This window comes from Hemiscyllium ocellatum, unplaced genomic scaffold (assembly GCF_020745735.1).
Source record: "Hemiscyllium ocellatum isolate sHemOce1 unplaced genomic scaffold, sHemOce1.pat.X.cur. scaffold_352_pat_ctg1, whole genome shotgun sequence".
Taxonomy (NCBI): Eukaryota; Metazoa; Chordata; class Chondrichthyes; order Orectolobiformes; family Hemiscylliidae; genus Hemiscyllium; species Hemiscyllium ocellatum.
The window spans coordinates 13,273-33,797 of NW_026868451.1; the positions used below are offsets into that span (position 1 = coordinate 13,273).

At 60.4% G+C, this 20,525-nt stretch overlaps 1 long non-coding RNA gene across 1 annotated transcript; it reads right to left on the reverse strand.

Moving 5' to 3' along the window:
* Positions 1 to 752: 752 nt before the first annotated feature.
* Positions 753 to 19,835, reverse strand: LOC132813235 (uncharacterized). Its single transcript, XR_009644025.1, has 3 exons — positions 19,734 to 19,835; positions 17,179 to 17,269; positions 753 to 988 (listed from the first exon to the last, which is right to left on the reverse strand). It is a non-coding gene; the product is annotated as an uncharacterized LOC132813235 (long non-coding RNA).
* Positions 19,836 to 20,525: the final 690 nt, after the last annotated feature.

Consider the following 20,525-nt stretch of genomic DNA (forward strand, 5'->3'; position numbering starts at 1 on the left):
CGCTTCCTCTGGCAGCTACCTGCATGCCCTTGAATAAGTGCTCAAACATTCATATTGCCGATACAAACTCCAATAAACACCAACCTACAAAAGGGTATCACTGTCATCTTCAACCCACCCTTTGCTTCATCGTTATGCTGATTGCAGCACAGGTACAGAAACAGCCTTAGTGACCATCCACCGTCACCCTGTAATAAACTTATTTTCAAATGGGGCTTGCATGTGATTCCCACCCCCTCTAATAGTTACCTGGAAGGTGGGGGTGAGCTGTACTCTCCTTACTGCAGTCCCTGGGTGTCCCACAGTGATGTTAGGGAGGGAGCTCCAGGATTTTGACCTGAACCATGTAAAGAGCTCTCTTACTGGAGTACCTTTTTAAAGTTGGGAAGTTAGTATAGACCAGGAGGACCCGAGAGCTGCTGTCCTGTCAGAGAGAGAGGCCTGGTGGGTCACACACCTCAGGTGAGGGGCGAGGTTGAGAAGCTGAGGCCTTCATGGTAATTTCAGACATGATAGAGATTGAGCCAACAGTGTTGGCATCACGAGCCTGTTAGCTGAGGTAACTGACTCCCCTTTGTAGCAGAGGAGTTCAATCCCTTGAACAGAGCAAGCTTGAGAATTCAACACTAAAACCAATCTGTACGGACCCGCTGGAGACCTGAAACATCAATACAGAGATTGCTGAAGAAGCTAAGCATGTCCAGCAGCATCTCTGATGGGAGAGGGAAAGAGACAGAGAGAGAGTTCACCTTTTAATCCAGTGATTTCTGCGGGAAAGTTCCTTCAGAACAGGCCGTTTCTGAGGAAGGGTCACTTCGAATGTGAATTGTTCCTCTCTCTCCTCACCGTTGTTACTGAATATCCCCAGCCATCTGTTTGCTTGAGAATTTGATCTGACCTGATCCAAGCGTCACTGAGTCATTCAGTCTGTGTTCAATGCCCTGAGGCTGCTTCTGCTGAAAGTTGACAAACAGGTTTTCGAGGTGCTCTGTGGATAAACATACTGGGGGATGGTTTCTAAGGTATTGAGGGAGCACTATCTGTCAGTACAGGGTACAGATGGTCGAAAGGTACAGATACACTTCATAGAACATAGAACAGTCCAGCACAGAACAGGCCCTTCAGCCCACGATGTTGTGCCGACCATTGATCCTTATGGAACATAAACCTAATGTACAAACCCTCAAAATGTCTGTGACCATATGCATGCCCAGCAGTCTCTTAAATATCCCCAATGACCTCGCTTCCACAACTGCTGCTAGCAATGCATTCCACGCTCTCACAGCTCTCTGTGTAAAGAACCCACCTCTGACATCCCCTCTATACTTTCCGCCAACCAGCTTAAAACTACGACCCCTCGTGTTAACAATTTCTGCCCCGGGAAAAAGTCTCTGTGTGGGTGGTAGTGAGGGTCAGGCTGGGTGCGGTGTGTAGGTGGGAGTGAGGGTCAGGCTGGGTGCGGTGTGTGGGTGGCAGTGAGGGTCAGGCTGGGTGCGGTGTGTGGGTGGCAGTGAGGGTCAGGCTGGGTGCGGTGTGTGGGTGGCAGTGAGGGTCAGGCTGGGTGCGGTGTGTGGGTGGCAGTGAGGGTCAGGCTGGGTGCGGTGTGTGGGTGGCAGTGAGGGTCAGGCTGGGGGCGGTGTGTGGGTGGCAGTGAGGGTCAGGCTGGGGGCGGTGTGTGGGTGGCAGTGAGGGTCAGGCTGGGGGCGGTGTGTGGGTGGCAGTGAGGGTCAGGCTGGGGGCGGTGTGTGGGTGGCAGTGAGGGTCAGGCTGGGGGCGGTGTGTGGATGGCAGTGAGGGTCAGGCTGGGGGCGGTGTGTGGATGGCAGTGAGGGTCAGGCTGGGTGCGGTGTGTGGGTGGGAGTGAGGGTCAGGCTGGATGCGGTGTGTGGGTGGGAGTGAGGGTCAGGCTGGGTGCGGTGTGTGGGTGGGAGTGAGGGTCAGGCTGGGTGCGGTGTGTGGGTGGTAGTGAGGGTCAGGCTGGGTGCGGTGTGTGGGTGGTAGTGAGGGTCAGGCTGGGTGCGGTGTGTGGGTGGCAGTGAGGGTCAGGCTGGGTGCGGTGTGTGGGTGGCAGTGAGGGTCAGGCTGGGGGCGGTGTGTGGACAGCAGTGAGGGTCAGGCTGGGTGCGGTGTGTGGGTGGCAGTGAGGGTCAGGCTGGGTGCGGTGTGTGGGTGGTAGTGAGGGTCAGGCTGGGAAATAGTCTCTGGCTATCAACTCTATCTATGTCTCTCATTATCTTGTACACCTCAATTAGGTCCCCCCTCCTCCTCTTTTTCTCCACTGAAAAAAAGTCCGAGCTCAGTCAACCTCTCCTCAAAAGATAAGCCCTCCAGTCCAGGCAGCATCCTGGTCAACCTCCTCTGACCCCTCTCCAAAGCATCCACACCTTTCCTATAATAGGGTGACCAGAACTGGACGCAGTGTTCCAAGGACAGAGCCCTGTGGAACACCACTCACCACTGACTTCCAGACAGAAGATTTTCCTTCCACGACCACTTGCTGTCTTCTGTTGGCCAGCCAATTCTGTATCCAAACAGAATTTCCTTGTATCCCATTCCTCCCGACCTTCTGAACTAGCCTACCATGGGGAACCTGATCAAATGCCTTACTGAAGTCAAGATACACAGCATCCAACGCTCGACCCTCATCAACTTTCCTAGCAACATCCTCAAAGAACTCAATAAGATTTGTGAGGCATGACCTGTCCCTCACAAAACCGTGCTGACTGCATTTAATCAAACCATGCTCTTCCAGATGGTCATACATCCGATCCCTCAGAATCCTTTCTAACACCTTGCAGACGACAGACGTGAGACTGACTGGTCTGTAATTGCCCAGAATTTCCCTAATCCCTTTCTTGAAGAGAGGAACTACATTTGCCTCCCTCCAGTCCTCTGGTGAGTGTTGGGCTGGGGGCGATGTGTAGACGGCGGTGAAGATCAGGTTTGGGGTGGTGTGTGGACGACGGTGAGGGATATGCTTCGGGCGGTGTGTGTACGTTGGTGAGGGTCTGGCTGGGGGCGGTTTTAGATGGAGGTGAGGGTCAGGCTGGGGGCAGTGTTTGGACGTCAGTGTGGGTCAGGCTGGGGGCAGTGTGTGGGTGGTAGTGAGGGTCAGGCTGGGGGCAGTGTGTGGGTGGTAGTGAGGGTCAGGCTGAGGTCGGTGTGTGGATGGCAGTGAGGGTCAGGCTGGGGACGGTGTGTGGGTGGCAGAGAGGGCCAGGCTACGGAGATGAGTGGATGGCAGTGAGGGTCAGGCTGGATGCGGTGTGTGTTGGTGGTAGTGAGGGTCAGGCTGGGGGCGTTGTGTGGGTGGGAGTGGGGGTCAGGCTGGGTGCGGTGTGTGGGTGGAAGTGAGGGTCAGGCTGGGTGCGGTGTGTGGGTGTCAGTGAGGGTCAGGCTGGGGCGGTGTGTGGGTGGTAGTGAGGGTCAGGCTGGGGGCGGTGGTGAGGGTCAGGCTGGGGGCGTTGTGTGGGTGGTAGTGAGGGTCAGGCTGGGGGCGGTGTGTGGGTGGGAGTGGGGGTCAGGCTGGGTGTGGTGTGTGGGTGGCAGTGAGGGTCAGGCTGGGGCGGTGTGTGGGTGGTAGTGAGGGTCAGGCTGGGGGCGGTGTGTGGGTGGTGGTGAGGGTCAGGCTGGGGGCGGTGTGTGGGTGGTAGTGAGGGTCAGGCTGGGGGCGGTGTGTGGGCGGCAGTGAGGGTCAGGCTGGGGGCGGTGTGTGGGCGGCAGTGAGGGTCAGGCTGGGGGCGGTGTGTGGGTGGTAGTGAGGGTCAGGCTGGGGGCGGTGGTGAGGGTCAGGCTGGGGGCGTTGTGTGGGTGGTAGTGAGGGTCAGGCTGGGGGCGGTGTGTGTTGGTGGTAGTGAGGGTCAGGCTGGGGGCGTTGTGTGGGTGGGAGTGGGGGTCAGGCTGGGTGCGGTGTGTGGGTGGAAGTGAGGGTCAGGCTGGGTGCGGTGTGTGGGTGTCAGTGAGGGTCAGGCTGGGGCGGTGTGTGGGTGGTAGTGAGGGTCAGGCTGGGGGCGGTGGTGAGGGTCAGGCTGGGGGCGTTGTGTGGGTGGTAGTGAGGGTCAGGCTGGGGGCGGTGTGTGGGTGGGAGTGGGGGTCAGGCTGGGTGTGGTGTGTGGGTGGCAGTGAGGGTCAGGCTGGGGCGGTGTGTGGGTGGTAGTGAGGGTCAGGCTGGGGGCGGTGTGTGGGTGGTGGTGAGGGTCAGGCTGGGGGCGGTGTGTGGGTGGTAGTGAGGGTCAGGCTGGGGGCGGTGTGTGGGCGGCAGTGAGGGTCAGGCTGGGGGCGGTGTGTGGGCGGCAGTGAGGGTCAGGCTGGGGGCGGTGTGTGGGTGGTAGTGAGGGTCAGGCTGGGTGCGGTGTGTGTGGTAGTGAGGGTCAGGCTGGGGGCGGTGTGTGGGTGGCAGTGAGGGTCAGGCTGGGTGCGGTGTGTGGGCGGCAGCGAGGGTCAGGCTGGGGGCGGTGTGTGGGCGGCAGTGAGGGGCAGGCTGGGGGCGGTGAGTGGGTGGTAGTGAGGGTCAGGCTGAGGGCGGTGTGTGGACGGCAGTGAGGGTCAGGCTGGGTGCGGTGTGTGGGTGGTACTGAGGGTCAGGCTTTGTGCGGTGCGTGGATGGTAGTGAGTGTCAGGCTGTGTGCGGTGTGTGGGCGGCAGTGAGGGTCAGGCTGGGGGCGGTGTGTGGGCGGCAGTGAGGGTCAGGTTGGGGGCGGTGAGTGGGTGGTAGTGAGGGTCAGGCTGCAGGCGGTGAGTGGGTGGTAGTGAGGGTCAGGCTGGGGGCGGTGTGAGGGTGGTAGTGAGGGTCAGGCTGGGGGCAGGGTGTGGGCGGCAGTGAGGGTCAGGCTGGGGGCGGTGTGTGGGCGGCAGTGAGGGTCAGGCTGGGGGCGGTGTGTGGGCCGCAGTGTGGGTCAGGCTGGGGGCGGTGTGAGGGTGGTAGTGAGGGTCGGGCTGGGTGCGGTGTGTGGGTGGTAGTGAGGGTCAGGCTGGGTGCGGTGTGTGGGTGGTAGTGAGGGTCAGTCTGGGTGCGGTGTGTGGGTGGTAGTGAGGGTGAGGCTGGGTGCGGTGTGTGGGTGGTAGTGAGGGTGAGGCTGGGTGCCGTGTGTGGGTGGCAGTGAGGGTCAGGCTGGGGGCAGTGTGTGGGTGGTAGTGAGGGTCAGGCTGGGTGCGGTGAGTTGGTGGTAGTGAGGGTCAGGCTTGGGGCGGTGAGTGGACGTCAGTGAGGGTCAGGCTGGGTGCGGTGTGTGGATGGCAGTGAGGGTCAGGCTTTGTGCGGTGTGTGGGAGGCAGTGAGGGTCAGGCTGGGTACGGTGTGTGGATGGCAGTGAGGGTCAGGCTGGGGGCGGTGTGTGGGTGGTATTCAGGGTCAGGCTGGGTACGGTGTGTGGGTGGTAGTGAGGGGCAGATTGGGTGCGGTGTGTGGGTGGTAGTGAGGGTCAGGCTGGGTGCGGTGTGTGGGTGGCAGTGAGGGTCAGGCTGGGTGCGGTGTGTGTAATGCAGTGAGGGTCAGGGTGGGGGCGGTGAGTGGGTGGTACTGAGGGTCAGGCTGGGGGCGGTGGGTGGGTGGTAGTGAGGGGCAGGCTGTGGGCGATGTGTGGGTGGTAGTGAGGGTCAGGCTGGGGATGGTGTGTGGGTGGTAGTGAGGGTCAGGCTGGGTACGGTGTGTGGGTGGTAGCGAGGGGCAGGTTGGGTGCGGTGTGTGGGTGGTAGTGAGGGGAAGGCTGGGTGCGCTGTGTGGGTGGTAGTCAGGGTCAGGCTGGGGACGGTGTGTGGGTGGTAATGAGGGTCAGGCTGGGGACGGTGTGTGGGTGGTGGTAACGGTCAGGCTGGGTGCCGTGTGTGGGTGGTACTAAGGGTCAGGCTGGGTGCCGTGTGTGGGTGGCAGTGAGGGTCAGGCTGGGGGCGGTGTGTGGACGGCAGTGAGGGTCAGGCTGTGGGCGGTGTGTGGGTGGTAGTGAGGGTCGGGCTGGGTGCGGAAGTGTGGGTGGTACTGAGGGTCAGGCTGGGCGCGGTGTGTGGGTGGTAGTGAGGGTCAGGCTGGGTGCGGTGTGCGGGTGGTAGTGAGGGTCAGGCTGGGGGCGGTGTGTGGTGGCAGTGAGGGTCAGGCTGGGTGCGGTGTGTGGGCGGTAGTGAGGGTCAGGATGTGGGCGGTGTGTGGGCGGTAGTGAGGGTCAGGATGGGGGCGGTGTGTGGGCGGTAGTGAGGGTCAGTCTGGGTGCGGTGTGTGGGTGGTAGTGAGGGTGAGGCTGGGTGCGGTGTGTGGGTGGCAGTGAGGTTCAGGCTGGGGGCGGTGAGTGGACGGCAATGAGGGTCAGGCTGGGTGCGGTGTGTGGGTGGCAGTGAGGGTCAGGCTGGGTGCGGTGTGTGGGTGGCAGTGAGGGTCAGGCTGGGGCGGTGTGCGGGTGGTAGTGAGGGTCAGGCTGGGGGCGGTGTGTGGTGGCAGTGAGGGTCAGGCTGGGTGCGGTGTGTGGGCGGTAGTGAGGGTCAGGATGGGGGCGGTGTGTGGGCGGTAGTGAGGGTCAGTCTGGGTGCGGTGTGTGGGTGGTAGTGAGGGTGAGGCTGGGTGCGGTGTGTGGGTGGCAGTGAGGTTCAGTCTGGGGGCGGTGAGTGGACGGCAATGAGGGTCAGGCTGGGTGTGGTGTGTGGGTGGCAGTGAGGGTCAGGCTGGGTGCGGTGTGTGGGTGGCAGTGAGGGTCAGGCTGGGGCGGTGTGTGGGTGGTAGTGAGGGTCAGGCTGGGGGCGGTGTGTGGGTGGTGGTGAGGGTCAGGCTGGGGGCGTTGTGTGGGTGGTAGTGAGGGTCAGGCTGGGGGCGGTGTGTGGGCGGCAGTGAGGGTCAGGCTGGGGGCGTGTGTGGGCGGCAGTGAGGGTCAGGCTGGGTGCGGTGAGTTGGTGGTAGTGAGGGTCAGGCTGGGCGCGGTGAGTGGACTGCAATGAGGGTCAGGCTGGGTGCGGTGTGTGGGTGGTAGTGAGTGTCAGGCTGGGGGCGGTGTGTGGGTGGTAGTGAGGGTGAGGCTGGGGGCGGTGAGTGGACGGCAGTGAGGGTCAGGCTGGGGGCGGTGAGTGGACGGCAGTGAGGGTCAGGCTGGGTGCGGTGTGTGGGTGGTAGTGAGGGTCAGGCTGGGTGCGGTGTGTGGGTGGTGGTGAGGGTCAGGCTGGGGGCGTTGTGTGGGTGGTAGTGAGGGTCAGGCTGGGGGCGGTGTGTGGGCGGCAGTGAGGGTCAGGCTGGGGGGGTGTGTGGGCGGCAGTGAGGGTCAGGCTGGGTGCGGTGAGTTGGTGGTAGTGAGGGTCAGGCTGGGCGCGGTGAGTGGACTGCAATGAGGGTCAGGCTGGGTGCGGTGTGTGGGTGGTAGTGAGTGTCAGGCTGGGGGCGGTGTGTGGGTGGTAGTGAGGGTGAGGCTGGGGGCGGTGAGTGGACGGCAGTGAGGGTCAGGCTGGGGGCGGTGAGTGGACGGCAGTGAGGGTCAGGCTGGGTGCGGTGTGTGGGTGGTAGTGAGGGTCAGGCTGGGTGCGGTGTGTGGGTGGTAGTGAGGGTCAGGCTGGGGGCGGTGTGTGGGTGGCAGTGAGGGTCAGGCTGGGGGCGGTGTGTGGGCGGCAGCGAGGGTCAGGCTGGGGGCGGTGTGTGGGCGGCAGTGAGGGTCAGGCTGGGGGCGGTGAGTGGGTGGTAGTGAGGGTCAGGCTGGGGGCGGTGTGTGGACGGCAGTGAGGGTCAGGCTGGGTGCGGTGTGTGGGTGGTACTGAGGGTCAGGCTTTGTGCGGTGCGTGGATGGTAGTGAGGGTCAGGCTGTGTGCGGTGTGTGGGCGGCAGTGAGGGTCTGGCTGGGGGCGGTGTGTGGGCGGCAGTGAGGGTCAGGTTGGGGGCGGTGAGTGGGTGGTAGTGAGGGTCAGGCTGGGGGCGGTGAGTGGGTGGTAGTGAGGGTCAGGCTGGGGGCGGTGAGTGGGTGGTAGTGAGGGTCAGGCTGGGGGCGGTGTGAGGGTGGTAGTGAGGGTCAGGCTGGGGGCGGTGTGTGGGCCGCAGTGAGGGTCAGGCTGGGGGCGGTGTGAGGGTGGTAGTGAGGGTCAGTCTGGGTGCGGTGTGTGGGTGGTAGTGAGGGTGAGGCTGGGTGCCGTGTGTGGGTGGCAGTGAGGGTCAGGCTGGGGGCAGTGTGTGGGTGGTAGTGAGGGTCAGGCTGGGTGCGGTGAGTTGGTGGTAGTGAGGGTCAGGCTTGGGGCGGTGTGTGGGTGGTAGTGAGTGGCAGGCTGGGTGCGGTGTGTGGGTGGCAGTGAGGGTCAGGCTGGGTGCGGTGTGTGGAAGGTAGTGAGGGTCAGGCTGGGTGCGGTGTGTGGGTGGTACTGAGGGTCAGGCTTTGTGCGGTGTGTGGATGGTAGTGAGTGTCAGGCTGTGTGCGGTGTGTGGGCGGCAGTGAGGGTCAGGCTGGGTGCGGTGTGTGGATGGCAGTGAGGGTCAGGTTGGGGGCGGTGTGTGGATGGCAGTGAGGGTCAGGCTTTGTGCGGTGTGTGGGAGGCAGTGAGGGTCAGGCTGGGTACGGTGTGTGGATGGCAGTGAGGGTCAGGCTGGGGGCGATGTGTGGGTGGTATTCAGGGTCAGGCTGGGTACGGTGTGTGTGGGTGGTAGTGAGGGGCAGGTTGGGTGCGGTGTGTGGGTGGTAGTGAGGGTCAGGCTGGGTGCGGTGTGTGGGGGTGGCAGTGAGGGTCAGGCTGGGTGCGGTGTGTGTATGGCAGTGAGGGTCAGGGTGGGGGCGGTGAGTGGGTGGTACTGAGGGTCAGGCTGGGGGCGGTGGGTGGGTGGTAGTGAGGGGCAGGCTGTGGGCGATGTGTGGGTGGTAGTGAGGGTCAGGCTGCGGACGGTCTGTGGGTGGTAGTGAGGGTCAGGCTGGGTACGGTGTGTGGGTGGTAGCGAGGGGCAGGTTGGGTACGGTGTGTGGGTGGTAGTGAGGGGAAGGCTGGGGAGGGTGTGTGGGTGGTAATGAGGGTCAGGCTGGGGACGGTGTGTGGGTGGTGGTAACGGTCAGGCTGGGTGCCGTGTGTGGGTGGTACTAAGGGTCAGGCTGGGGGCGGTGTGTGGGTGGCAGTGAGGGTCAGGCTGGGGGGCGGTGTGTGGACGGCAGTGAGGGTCAGGCTGTGGGCGGTGTGTGGGTGGTAGTGAGGGTCGGGCTGGGTGCGGAAGTGTGGGTGGTACTGAGGGTCAGGCTGGGTGCGGTGTGTGGGGGTGGTAGTGAGGGTCAGGCTGGGTGCGGTGTGCGGGTGGTAGTGAGGGTCAGGCTGGGGGCGGTGTGTGGTGGCAGTGAGGGTCAGGCTGGGGGCGGTGTGTGTGGGCGGTAGTGAGGGTCAGGATGGGGGCGGTGTGTGGGGGCGGTAGTGAGGGTCAGTCTGGGTGCGGTGTGTGGGTGGTAGTGAGGGTCAGTCTGGGTGCGGTGTGTGGGTGGCAGTGAGGTTCAGGCTGGGGGCGGTGAGTGGACGGCAATGAGGGTCAGGCTGGGTGCGGTGTGTGGGTGGTAGTGAGGGTCAGGCTGGGGGCGGTGTGTGTGGACAGCAGTGAGGGTCAGGCTGGGGGCGGTGTGTGGGTGGTACTGAGGGTCAGGCTGGGGACGGTGTGTGGGTGGTAGTGAGGGTCAGGCTGGGGACGGTGTGTGGATGGCAGTGAGGGTCAGGCTGGGTGCGGTGTGCGGGTGGTAGTGAGGGTCAGGCTGGGGGCGGTGTGCGGGTGGCAGTGAGGGTCAGGCTGGGAGCAGTGTGTGGGCGGCAGTGAGGGTCAGGCTGGGTGCGGTGACTTGGTGGTAGTGAGGGTCAGGCTGGGTGCGGTGTGTGGGTGGCAGTGAGGTTCAGGCTGGGGGCGATGTGTGGGTGGTATTCAGGGTCAGGCTGGGTACGGTGTGTGGGTGGTAGTGAGGGGCAGGTTGGGTGCGGTGTGTGGGTGGCAGTGAGGGTCAGGCTGGGTGCGGTGTGTGGGTGGCAGTGAGGGTCAGGCTGGGTGCGGTGTGTGTATGGCAGTGAGGGTCAGGGTGGGGGCGGTGAGTGGGTGGTACTGAGGGTCAGGCTGGGGGCGGTGGGTGGGTGGTAGTGAGGGGCAGGCTGTGGGCGATGTGTGGGTGGTAGTGAGGGTCAGGCTGGGTACGGTCTGTGGGTGGTAGTGAGGGTCAGGCTGGGTACGGTGTGTGGGTGGTAGCGAGGGGCAGGTTGGGTGCGGTGTGTGGGTGGTAGTGAGGGGAAGGCTGGGTGCGGTGTGTGGGCGGTAGTGAGGGTCAGGCTGGGGACGGTGTGTGGGTGGTAATGAGGGTCAGGCTGGGGACGGTGTGTGGGTGGTGGTAACGGTCAGGCTGGGTGCCGTGTGTGGGTGGTACTAAGGGTCAGGCTGGGTGCCGTGTGTGGGTGGCAGTGAGGGTCAGGCTGGGGGGCGGTGTGTGGACGGCAGTGAGGGTCAGGCTGTGGGCGGTGTGTGTGTGTGTGGGTGGTAGTGAGGGTTGGGCTGGGTGCGGAAGTGTGGGTGGTACTGAGGGTCAGGCTGGGTGCGGTGTGTGGGTGGTAGTGAGGGTCAGGCTGGGTGCGGTGTGCGGGTGGTAGTGAGGGTCAGGCTGGGGGCGGTGTGTGGTGGCAGTGAGGGTCAGGCTGGGTGCGGTGTGTGGGCGGTAGTGAGGGTCAGGATGGGGGCGGTGTGTGGGTGGTAGTGAGGGTCAGTCTGGGTGCGGTGTGTGGGTGGCAGTGAGGTTCAGGCTGGGGGCGGTGTGTGAGTGGACGGCAATGAGGGTCAGGCTGGGTGCGGTGTGTGGGTGGCAGTGAGGGTCAGGCTGGGGGCGGTGTGTGGACAGCAGTGAGGGTCAGGCTGGGGGCGGTGTGTGGGTGGCACTGAGGGTCAGGCTGGGTGCGGTGTGTGGGTGGCAGTGAGGGTCAGGCTGGGTGCGGTGTGCGGGTGGTAGTGAGGGTCAGGCTGGGGGCGGTGTGCGGGTGGCAGTGAGGGTCAGGCTGGGGGCGGTGTGTGGGCGGCAGTGAGGGTCAGGCTGGGTGCAGTGTGTTGGTGGTAGTGAGGGTCAGGCTGGGTGCGGTGTGTGGGTGGCAGTGAGGTTCAGGCTGGGGGGCGGTGAGTGGACGGCAATGAGGGTCAGGCTTTGTGCGGTGTGTGGGAGGCAGTGAGGGTCAGGCTGGGTACGGTGTGTGGATGGCAGTGAGGGTCAGGCTGGGTACGGTGTGTGGGTGGTAGCGAGGGGCAGGTTGGGTGCGGTGTGTGGGTGGTAGTGTGGGGAAGGCTGGGTGCGGTGTGTGGGTGGTCGTGAGGGTCAGGCTGGGGACGGTGTGTGGATGGCAGTGAGGGTCAGGCTGGGGACGGTGTGTGGGCGGCAGTGAGGGTCAGGCTGGGGACGGTGTGTGGGCGGCAGTGAGGGTCAGGCTGGGTGCGGTGACTTGGTGGTAGTGAGGGTCAGGCTGGGGGCGGTGACTTGGTGGTAGTGAGGGTCGGGCTGGGTGCGGTGTGAGGGTGGTAGTGAGGGTCGGGCTGGGTGCGGTGTGTGGGTGGTAGCGAGGGGCAGGTTGGGTGCGGTGTGTGGGTGGTAGTGTGGGGAAGGCTGGGTGCGGTGTGTGGGTGGTAGTGAGGGTCAGGCTGGGGACGGTGTGTGGGTGGTAGTGAGGGTCAGGCTGGGGACGGTGTGTGGACGGCAGTGAGGGTCAGGCTGGGAGCAGTGTGTGGGCGGCAGTGAGGGTCAGGCTGGGTGCGGTGACTTGGTGGTAGTGAGGGTCAGGCTGGGGGCGGTGACTTGGTGGTAGTGAGGGTCGGGCTGGGTGCGGTGTGAGGGTGGTAGTGAGGGTCGGGCTGGGTGCGGTGTGTGGGTGGTAGTGAGGGTCGGGCTGGGTGCGGAAGTGTGGGTGGTACTGAGGGTGAGGCTGGGTGCGGTGTGTGGGTGGTACTGAGGGTCAGGCTGGGTGCGGTGTGTGGGTGGTAGTGAGGGTCAGGCTGGGTGCGGTGTGCGGGTGGTAGTGAGGGTCAGGCTGGGTGCGGTGTGTGGGTGGCAATGAGGGTCAGGCTGGGGGCAGTGTGTGGGTGGTAGTGAGGGTCAGCCTGGGTGCGGTTTGTGGGTGGTAGTGAGGGTCAGGCTGGGGGCGGTGTGTGGGAGGCAGTGAGGGTTGGGCTGGGTGCGGTGTGTGGGTGGTAGTGAGGGTTGGGCTGGGTGCGGTGTGAGGGTGGTAGTGAGGGTCGGGCTGGGTGCGGTGTGAGGGTGGTACTGAGGGTCAGGCTGGGTGCGGTGTGTGTGGGTGGTAGTGAGGGTCAGGCTGGGTGCGGTGTGTGGGTGGTAGTGAGGGTCCGGCTGGGTGAGGTGAGTGGGTGGTAGTGAGGGTCAGGTTGGGTGCGGTGTGTGGGTGGTAGTGAGGGTCAGGCTGGGGGCGGTGAGTGGAAGGTAGTGAGGGTCAGGCTGGGGGCGGTGTGTGGATGGCAGTGAGGGTCAGGCTGGGTGCAGTGAGTGGACGGCAATGAGGGTCAGGCTGGGTGCGGTGTGTGGATGGCAGTGAGGGTCAGGCTGGGTGCGGTGTGTGGCTGGTAGTGAGGGTCAGGATGGGTGCAGTGTGTGGGTGGTAGTGAGGGTCAGGCTGGGTGCGGTGAGTGGGTGGTAGTGAGGGTCAGGTTGGAGGCGATGTGTGGGTGTTAGTGAGGGTCAGGCTGGGTGCGGTGAGTGGACGGCAATGAGGGTCAGGCTGGGTGCGGTGTGTGGGTGGTAGTGAAGGGCAGGTTTGGGGCAGTGCGTGGGTGGTAGTGAGGGTCAGGCTGGGGCAGTGCGTGTGTGGTATAGTGAGGGTCAGGCTGGGGGGCAGTGCGTGTGTGGTAGTGAGGGTCAGGCTGGGTGCGGTGTGTGGGTGGCAGTGAGGGTCAGGCTGGGGGCGGTTTGTGCGTGGCAGTGAGGGTCAGGCTGGGGGCCGTGTGTGGGCGGCAGTGAGGGTCAGGGTGGGTGCAGTGTGTGGATGGCAATGAGCGTCAGGCTGGGGGCGGTGTGTGGGCGGCAGTGATGGTCAGGCTGGGGGCAGTGTGTGGGTGGCAGTGAGGGTCAGGCTGGGTGCGGTGTGTGGGTGGTGGTGAGGGTCAGGCTGAGGACGGTGTGTGGATGGCAGTGAGGTTCAGGGTGGGGGGGGTGAGTGGGTGGTACTGAGGGTCAGGCTGGGGGGCGGTGTGTGAACGGCAGTGAGGGTCAGGCTGGGGGCGGTGTGTGAGGACGGCAGTGAGGGTCAGGCTGGGGGCGGTGTTTGGGCGGCAGTGAGGGTCAGGCTGGGGGCGGTGTGAGGGTGGTAGTGCGGGTCGGGCTGGGTGCGGTGTGTGGGTGGTAGTGAGGGTCGGGCTGGGTGCGGAAGTGTGGGTGGTACTGAGGGTCAGGCTGGGTGCGGTGTGTGGGTGTGGTAGTGAGGGTCAGGCTGGGTGCAGTGTGTGGGTGGTAGTGAGGGTCCGGCTGGGTGAGGTGAGTGGGTGGTAGTGAGGGTCAGGTTGGGTGCGGTGTGTGGGTGGTAGTGAGGGTCAGGCTGGGGGCGGTGAGTGGATGGTAGTGAGGGTCAGGCTGGGGGCGGTGAGTGGATGGCAGTGAGGGTCAGGCTGGGTGCAGTGAGTGGACGGCAATGAGGGTCAGGCTGGGTGCGGTGTGTGGATGGCAGTGAGGGTCAGGCTGGGTGCGGTGTGTGGCTGGTAGTGAGGGTCAGGATGGGTGCAGTGTGTGGGTGGTAGTGAGGGTCAGGCTGGGTGCGGTGAGTGGGTGGTAGTGAGGGTCAGGCTGGGGGCGATGTGTGGGTGTTAGTGAGGGTCAGGCTGGGTGCGGTGAGTGGACGGCAATGAGGGTCAGGCTGGGTGCGGTGTGTGGGTGGTAGTGTGGGGCAGGTTGGGTGCAGTGCGTGGGTGGTAGTGAGGGTCAGGCTGGGGGCAGTGCGTGGGTGGTATAGTGAGGGTCAGGCTGGGGGCAGTGCGTGTGTGGTAGTGAGGGTCAGGCTGGGTGCGGTGTGTGGGTGGCAGTGAGGGTCAGGCTGGGGGCGGTGGGTGCGTGGCAATGAGCGTCAGGCTGGGGGCGTTGTGTGGGCGGCAGTGAGGGTCAGGCTGGGGGCGGTGTGTGGGTGGTAGTGAGGGTCAGGCTGGGTGCGGTGTGTGGACGGTAGTGAGGGTCAGGCTGGGTGCGGTGTGTGGACGGTAGTGAGGGTCAGGCTGGGGGCGGTGTGCAGATGGCAGTGAGGGTCAGGCTGGGGGCGGTGTGAGGGTGGTAGTGAGGGTCAGGCTGGGGGCGGTGTGTGGACCGTAGTGAGGGTCAGGCTGGGGGCGGTGAGTGGACGGCAGTGAGGGTCAGGCTGGGGGCGGTGAGTGGACGGCAGTGAGGGTCAGGCTGGGGACGGTGAGTGGACGGCAGTGAGGGTCAGGCTGGGGACGGTGAGTGGACGGCAGCGAGGGTCAGGCTGGGGACGGTGAGTGGACGGCAGCGAGGGTCAGGCTGGGGGGGGTGTGTGGGTGGTAGTGAGGGTCAGGCTGGGTGCGGTGTGTGGCTGGTAGTGAGGGTCAGGCTGGGTGCGGTGTGTGGCTGGTAGTGAGGGTCAGGATGGGTGCAGTGTGTGGGTGGTAGTGAGGGTCAGGATGGGTGCAGTGTGTGGGTGGTACTGAGGGTCAGGCTGGGGGCGATGTGTGGGTGTTAGTGAGGGTCAGGCTGGGTGCGGTGAGTGGACGGCAATGAGGGGCAGGCTGGGTGCGGTGTGTGGGTGGTAGTGAGGGTCAGGCTGGGGGCGGTGTGTGGGTGGCAGTGAGGGTCAGGCTGGGGGCGGTGTGTGGCTGGCAGTGAGGGTCAGGCTGGGGGCGGTGTGTGGGCGGCAGTGAGGGTCAGGCTGGGGGCAGTGGGTGTGGGTGGCAGTGAGGGTCAGGTTGGGGGCAGTGGGTGGGTGGTAGTGAGGGTCAGGCTGAGGACGGTGTGTGAATGGCAGTGAGGTTCAGGGTGGGGGCCGTGAGTGGGTGGTACTGAGGGTCAGGCTGGGGGCGGTGAGTGGACGGCAGTGAGGGTCAGGCTGGGGGCGGTGTGTGGACGGCAGTGAGGGTCAGGCTGGGGGCGGTGTTTGGGCGGCAGTGAGGGTCAGGCTGGGGGCGGTGCGTGTGTGGTAGTGAGGGTCAGGCTGGGGGCAGTGGGTGGGTGGCAGTGAGGGTCAGGCTGAGGACGGTGTGTGGATGGCAGTGAGGTTCAGGCTGGGGGCGGTGAGTGGACGGCAGTGAGGGTCAGGCTGGGGGTGGTGAGTGGACGGCAGTGAGGGTCAGGCTGGGGGGTGGTGTGTGGACGGCAGTGAGGGTCAGGCTGGGGACGGTGTTTGGGCGGCAGTGAGGGTCAGGCTGGGGGGCGGTGTTTGGGCGGCAGTGAGGGTCAGGCTGGGGCGGTGTGTGGGTGGTAGTGAGGGCCAGGCTGGGTGCGGTGTGTGGACGGTAGTGAGGGTCAGGCTGGGGGCGGTGTGAGGGTGGTAGTGAGGGTCAGGCTGGGGGCGGTGTGTGGACGGTAGTGAGGGTCAGGCTGGGGGCGGTGAGTGGACGGCAGTGAGGGTCAGGCTGGGGGCGGTGAGTGGGTGGTAGTGAGGGTCAGGCTGTGGACGGTGAGTGGACGGCAGTGAGGGTCAGGCTGGGGACGGTGAGTGGACGGCAGTGAGGGTCAGGCTGGGGGCGGTGTGCGGATGGCAGTGAGGGTCAGGCTGGGGGCGGTGTGTGTGAGGGTGGTAGTGAGGGTCAGGCTGGGGGCGGTGAGTGGACGGCAGTGAGGGTCAGGCTGGGGGCGGTGTGTGGGTGGTAGTGAGGGCCAGGCTGGGTGCGGTGTGTGGACGGTAGTGAGGGTCAGGCTGGGGGCGGTGTGTGGGTGGTAGTGAGGGTCAGGCTAGGGGCGGTGTGTGGACGGCAGTGAGGGTCATGCTGGGGGCGGTGTGTGGGTGGTAGTGAGGGTCAGGCTGGGTGCGGTGTGTGGACGGCAGTGAGGGTCAGGCTGGGGGCGGTGTGTGGGTGGTAGTGAGGGTCAGGCTGGGCACTCCGTGGCAATGAAATCCACAGGCCCACCACTCTCTGGCTGAAGAAATGTCTCCGCATTTCTGTTCTGAATTGACCCCTCTAATTCTAAGGCTGTGTCCACGGGTCCTAGTCTTCTCGCCTAACGGAAACAATTTCCTAGTATCCACCCTTTCCAAGCCATGTGGCCTGTCATATCCCTATATTAATTGTCTCGAGGTTTACAGCACAGAAAAAGGCACTGTGGGCCGTTGAGTCTATTTCAGTAAAGAAAACTATCACCGAACTATCCTAATCCATTTTCCAATACACAGGTTCGCATCATCTATCATGGCATCGCAAGCATGCACCTAAATACATCTTAAATGTTTTCGGGATTTGTGTCTCCCACGCTGACAGACAGTGAGGTTTAGTGCAACTGGTGCTCAATGATGCCATCACCCCCAGGAACACAGAGCAGCTGGGTCTGTGCAAACCAAAGATCACCCACTCATTGGGACGGATAGCAGGGTCCCCGAGAGGGGGCACAGGAGATTTACCAGGATGGTTCAAGGAATGGGGGATTTTTGTAGTGTGTTTTGGATTTTTTTTTATACTATTCATTTTTATGATATTGGTGATTTTAATACTTAGAGAATATCCATCTACAATAGATGGACTCTCCTTCTCTCCCTCTCCCCTTGCCTGGGCTGTGGTAACCTTCAGGTTAAACCCACCACCAGTCATCTCTCCCTAATGAGAGGCCAGCCCTATGGTCTGGGAGGACAATGCTGCCTTTCCCTTTACACAGTGATGTCACTGTACCCCGGGGGTGGGGAGAGGGAATGCTGAAGGTGGGGGATGGGACACCACTCAGGCACAGTGCTTTGTCCTGGAGGATGTTCACTTTCTTTAATATTGTTGGGGGCTGCACTGATGCAGGCAAGTGGGGAATGTTCCGACACAATCCTGATGTGTACCTTATAGAGAGCAAACAGACATTGGGGAATCCGGGGTTTGGGGAAACTGATTGTTCTCCTTGTAGCAGAGGAAATTGTGGCTGCCCTGTGACAGAGGGGTTTACAGAAATTATACATTAGAATAATCAACCTTACACTCATCAGCTCATCATAAACTGTTGACAAGACATATATGAAAGACTTGGGGGAGATCTATTGACAGGATGGTTTGATTCAAAGGAGAACTTTTATGCATCAAATAGGAATGAGCCGGAACACAATACTCACAACTAAATGCAAATATCCAGGTCCTGATGAACTGAGCAATTCTGTCAGAGTTTGGTGTTACAATGACTAAGGTTACCATCTCAATGTCCACCTGTAATACAAGTTTATAAAATCCGTCACTGTCAGATCAGGTTAGAAACTCGCACTATCCCCTCCTCCTGGCCCAGGATGACTGGACACATTACCCCTTGTGGAGGTCAGCAGTCAGTTCAGGGGGAAATCTACGTGGGTTTCTGTCAGTTTCCATCTTGGGACTTCACGTGACTGAACAGGGCAGATCTTTGACACATGGGAGAGAATTTTCCAAGTTTTAGTGAGATGTGGAGAGCAGGATTTGCTGCTTCTTCTTTCCTTCCGTTCTGCCGCTGTGCGTCATCAATAACACATGGGGAGGGGGGTGAATGGCTCATGCAGCTTCAGGGGCAAGTTGTCACCATTCTGACCAAATAGGCAGTAAGCTCCTCCCAGTCATTCCATAGCGTATCCCTTAAAAGGCAGCAACTCTGCATGCTTCCCACTGCCCAGTGTTCCCAGGAAAAGTTTAGAAGAATGATGGGGGAAAATCTCCTAGGAAAGGCATAACAGTAAAGTTCCAAAAGGATTATAAACAGTTTACACAGAGGGATCCATTGGAGAACTGGGCAACAAGTTGGCAAATGGAGAATCACTTGGGAAAATGTGAAGTTGTTCATTTTGGAGGAGATAATAAAAGAACAGAGGACTATTTAATTGGTGGAAACTGTCGAAAGCTGCACCACAAAGGAACCAAGAGGTAAATGTGGAGGGAACAAAGCAAGCTAGCACAAAGTTACACCAGGTCATCAGGAAGGGGAATGGAATATTGCTCCTGATTTCAAGGGATTTGCAGTATAAGTGTGTGAAGTATATACCTGAGAGCAACTTTATACAGTGCGAGTGAGACCACATCTGGAGTAATGAGAGAAGTTCTGGTCCCTTTATTTAAGGTAATACATCTCTTCATCGGAGGCATTCAGAGAAGATTGACTGGCATGATCGTTGGTTTGAAGGGATTCTCTTTTAAGAAAAGGCTGAAGAAGTCCGGACTCTACTCACTCGATTTGGGAAGAATGAGAAGTGAACTCTTTCAAACATATCGGCTTCCTCAGGGGTTTGACAAGGTAAAGACTGACAGGATGTGTCCCAGCATGAGGGAACCTAGAACCAGACTCTGGGTCAGTCGCAGAATCAAGGGTTCTGTTTTAGTTTTGTCAACTTTAATGCAACACCGAGACAGGTAAGGGGTTTCAGTAGCAATGGAGCTGGGGCGAGGGGGAAACAAGCAACATTTTACAGATTGGAATTCCTGGTGCTTGTGATTGTGTAGATGTCTGATCAGAAGGTCACCTTGGCGTCAGAATAGGAGAGCAATATTGTGAAGAGTGTAGTTCTGTCTCAGTTCCCAGTGAGAGAGAGGGGCTCAGCAGTGAGGGAAAGGAATTTGTAACATCAACCGAAGGCAATGGGTTGAACCATTGCAATGTTTCATTGGAGGAAATTGCAGCTAATCGAGTAGTGGGAGCATGGTTAGCAGTTTGATAACAGAATAACAGTGGAGCAATGGAGAGGGATGATGGGGAGGTAGAGCTGGGCATTGTCAGTGTACATGTGAAACCTAACAGTGCTTTTGGACAATGTCACCTCCTGGCACTATGTAGCTGAGAAACTGGAGGGACCAAGGATAGATCCTTGAGGGACACCAAATACAAGGACTTCAGAAAGGAAAGGGAGAGTGGAGATGGAGAAGGATTTTCCTACTACCTTGAAGTCAAATATTAGTTAGTAGCAGAATGGGTGAGCAGGACGTAACCAGAAAAGACAGACAGAACAAGGAACAATATCTGTGATTTGGTGAGGGGGAGTGATGATGATGATGAGGAGGAGCCTGACTCTTCATTCTATTTATACATTCGTGAGATTACCCAACCACACCCTAGTCTCAGCTCATTTACTGAAATACTTGCTCCATCCCTGTGTTATCTCCAGACTTCATTATCCAAACACACTCCTGGCCAGCCTCCACATTCAACTTACATATAATCTCAAGAATATCTTAAACTCTACTGCCCAAGTGCTCGCTTGCTCTAAAACTTGTTGATCCAACAAAAGGCTCCCGTTTACAAGCAACTTCAAATTCTCACTCGATGTAATTCCTGGCTGTGAACATCCCTGTCTCCCTGCACCACACAACCTGTGAGACCTCAACAACTCATTTTCTGTCAGACTCCCAACGATGTCTTTATTCATTGCTTCACCGGATTGGCTGTTTCTACTGTTGCCAAGGCAACACGGTCTGGAATTCCTCTCCTAATCCTTTCATATCTGTTTTTCTCCTTTAAGGTATTCCCGAAAACCTGCTTATTTGGCAATTCGTTTGATCACCTGACCTAATATACCCATCTGTTTCCTAATGTCAGAAATTATCAATAGTATTTCTGTGAAATTATAAAAATGAGAAAATTACAAACTGTTGTTGATTTGCACATACATTTTCAACGTTTCTCTGTTGCTGTAATGAATACTCTAATGTCTCTTACCCAACCACATTGTGGGAGCACCTTCACCACACAAACTGCAGCTGTACAAGGAAGTCAAACATCACCCTGTCCCCAGGCAATGGGGCTTTGGCATTAATCACTGGGATCTGTGGAAGGAGAAACACAGTTGATATTTCAGGGAATGCTAAATGCATTACAGGGAATGAAAATGTTGCAGAATTTGATGGTCAGACATGGAAGGAAAATGCACTCTTTTGTTGTAAAAAAGGAATTATTCACTGGCAAAGTGATTGTGGAAAATTCAGTCCGTTTAGAGAGCAGCACATTGTCAGGGGTTGGGCAGCAGAGGAAAGTTAACTCACAAAAGGTCTGTGAAAGGAACAGTAAAACACTGAACAAACCAAACACCCTGTTTCCCAAGACTTTAACTCCCCTTCCCGCTCCACCCAGGACATGCAGGTCCTGGGCCACCTCCACCGCCAAATCCCAGGCATCAGATGCCTGGAGGAAGAACGCCTCATCTTCTGTGTTCGGATCCTCCAACCACATGGGTCAATGTGGATTTCACCAGTTTCCTCATTTCACTCCCCCCACCTTATCCCAGATCAAGCCTTCCAACTCGGCACCACCTTCTTGTCCATCTTCCTTCCCACTGATTGGCTGCTGCCTGACCTGCTGTGCTTTTTCCAGCATCACACTCTGACATTGAAAACACCCTGACTCTGACACTCTGTAAATCCTGCCCTATCACTCCCTGCCAGGCAAAGCTGCGCATGTGTCCCTCTGCAGCTTGCCCCTCACAAAGTTGGATGCCACACTCATGTCCCATGA